The following is a 3,362-nucleotide window of genomic DNA, read 5'->3' as shown; positions in this document are numbered from 1 at the left end:
GTTTTTGGGTCCCGGAGTGATTTCCACAATTAACAGACCCCGGGGTGCGCTTACGTGTCGGACGTGGACATTCATAGTTCTGGCCGATTCTGGCCTGTTTCGTGGACTATTACTCACTGTTTTGGGGTCCCGGAGTGATATCCACGATTAACAAACCCCGGGGTGCGTTTACGTGTCGGTCATAAGCACTCATAGTTTTGGCCGGTTCTAGCTCGTTTCATGGACTATTATTCACTGTTTTCGGGTCCCGTAGTGATTTCCACAATTAACAAACCCCGGGTGCGTTTACGTGTCGGTCATCAATTGTCACAGTTTTGGCCGATTCTGGCCCGATTCGTGGACAATTACTCACTCTTTTGGGGTCCCAGAGTGATTTGCACAATTAACGAACCTCGGGGTGTGTTTACGTGTCGGTCATCAACACTCATAGTTTTGGTCGATTCTGGCCCGTTTCGTGGACTATCACTCACCGTTTTTGGGTCCCGAAGCGATATCCATGGTTGTCGAACCCCAAGGTGTGCTTACGTGTCGGTCATCAACACTCGCTCTCTGTTTTGGGTCCCCCGGGTGCGTTTACGTCTCGATCATCAACACTTATAGTTTTGGCCGATTCTGGCACATTTCATGGACTATTACTCACTGTTTTGGGGTCCCGGAGTGATTTTCGTGATTAACAAACCCCGGGGTGCGTTTACGTATCGGTCATCAACACTGACAGTTTTGACCGATTCTGTCTCATTTCATGGACTATTACTCATTGTTTTGGGGTCCCAGAGTGATTTCGACGATTAACGAACCCCGGGTGCGTATACATGTCGGTCATCAACACTCACAGTTTTCGCCAATTCTGGCCCGTTTCATGGACTATTACTCACTGTTTTGGGGTCATAGAGCAATTTCCACGATTGTCGATCCCCGGGGTGCGTTTACATGTCCGTTGTCAACACTCACAGTTTTCGCCAAGTCTGACCTGTTTCGTGGACTATTACTCACCGTTTTGGGGTCACGAAGCGATTTCCATAGTTGTTGAACCCCAAGATGCGCTTACGTGTCGGTCATCGATACTCATAGCTTTTGCCGATTTTGGCCCGTTTCGTGGACTATTACTCACAGTTTTAGGGTCCCGAAGTGATTTCCACAACTGACGAACCCCGGGGTGCGTTTACGTGTCGGTCATCAACACTCGCGGTTTGTCGATTCTGACGTGTTTTGTGGACTATTACTCACCGTTTTTGGGTCCCAAAGCGATTTCCATGGTTGTTGAACCCCAAGGCATGCTTACATGTCCGTCATCAACACTCATTGTTTTGGGCCGATTTTGAACCGTTTCATGGACTATTACTCTCCGTTTTTGGGTCCCAATGCGATTTTCATGGTTCTCGAACCCCAAGATGTGCTTACGTGTCGGTCATCAACAATCGCAGTTTGGGCCGATTCTGACCCGTTTCTTGGACTATTACTCATTTTTGGGTCCCGGGGTGATTTCCACAATTGACGAACCCCGAGGTGCCTTTATGTGTTGGTCATGAACACTCACAATTTTGACCGATTCTGGACCGTTTCGAGCACTATTACTCATCGTTTTGGGGTGCCAAAGCGATTTCCATGATTGACCATCCCCAGGGTGCGTTTACGTGTCCGTCGTCAGCACTCACAGTTTTGGCCAATTCTAACTCATTTCGTGGACTATTACCTTTTAAAAATTATAGCAAGTAGTGAGAAAAATTGCACAAAAAATACATTTTTTGTCATATGCAAGAACATGCATATAATAATGAAGATTTTCAAAAATAAGTTTCATAATAAGGAACGAATTAGAGTGGCATTGATATCTATATCTATAGCTACTATTAAAGGTAATAGATATTCTTGGTTTGGTAGTCCTTTTCATTTTATTTGAGTGCACGCTAATGTTTTTCGTACGATTTGCTCTACACACACTAAGCCATCTGGGCCAGGTACGTATACATTGATGGGCCTTCTATGGGCTTCCATAGAGACTGCAAAAAATAATTGGGTCAAAATAAATCAACTTTGTGGAAATTGAACAGAGGACCTACTGACCGGCTCTTCAGCGTAACAACCAACGAGCAATGCATCTTTCACGTTTACTAATCCCAACTCGCTCTTTTACAATGATTCCGATCAGTAAATATTTGAGCGGCCCCAGGAATCAACCAACAGATGGTTAATACAAAGAAGAGCAGACCTCATGTTTAGGGAAAGCTAATTAAAGAAAGGATTGTGGGCTTAAGTAGAATATTTAAACGGATGTGACTAATTGAAGAAAGGATTATGGGTAAACCGGTGGAATAACTAAAAGAAAAATTGTGGGCTTAATAAATAGAATATATTCAAATCGATGGGGCTACTTAAAAGAAGGATTTAAGATAAAAAGTTAGAATAATTAAAAGGATGGATCCGATGTGGTGGGGCTACTAAAACAGAAAAGGAAAGATTTGCCTTTGAAAAAATGAAGGATTTGATTCTCGACAAACGGGTGAGGACATCATGGTAATTAATAGAACGATTATATTTAAATGGAATTAGTGGGAGATTATACCCGGCAGACAAAATATGAACGTGGCAAATTGCATCCTATTTTTTATGTTCATTTCGTAGATGGATATTGCGTTGCAACATGTTCTTCATAGTGAATCCGGTGCTATGGGACATTTTGTTTGCACAAAACATTAAATTTCTCGTTGCAACGCACGGGCATATGTGCTAGTTATACTTAAACAAGAGAAAAATAAAATAAAATAATGAAATTGTCTAAGAACGAATGAATTAGTGGCATTATTATTACCCATTGGAAATAAAGAAAATAGAAAATGACAAAAATTGCACATAATTTACATACAAATTATGCTTTTTCATAATATGCACAAATAAACAAATAATAGTGGAATTTTCGCAAAAAAAGTTCCCTAAGAAGGAATAAGTTAGTGGCATTTATATTTGATCTTACACATAATTTACATCGAAATTATGCATTTTCATAATATGCAAGAATAAACATATAATGGTGGAATTTTCGCAAAAAAAGTTCCGTGAGAAGGAATCAGTTAGTGGAATTTATATTTGATCTCAAAGAAAGAAAGAAAAATGAAAATATTTATACATAATTTACATCGAAATTATGCTTTTTCAAAAATGCAAGAATAAACATATAATAGTGGAATTTTCACAAAAAAAAGTTCCCTAAGAAGGAATCAGTTAGTGGAATTGATATTTGATCGTAAAGAAAGAAAGAAAAATGAAAATATTGACACATAATTTACATAGAAATTACGCTTTTTCTTAATATAGAAGAATAAATGTATAATAGTGGAATTTTCCCAAAAAAAAGTTCCGTGAGA

This window comes from Triticum aestivum, chromosome 4B, assembly GCF_018294505.1.
Source record: "Triticum aestivum cultivar Chinese Spring chromosome 4B, IWGSC CS RefSeq v2.1, whole genome shotgun sequence".
Taxonomy (NCBI): domain Eukaryota; kingdom Viridiplantae; phylum Streptophyta; class Magnoliopsida; order Poales; family Poaceae; genus Triticum; species Triticum aestivum.
The sequence above is the reverse complement of the archived record's forward strand: the minus strand, read 5'-3'. Positions refer to the sequence as shown.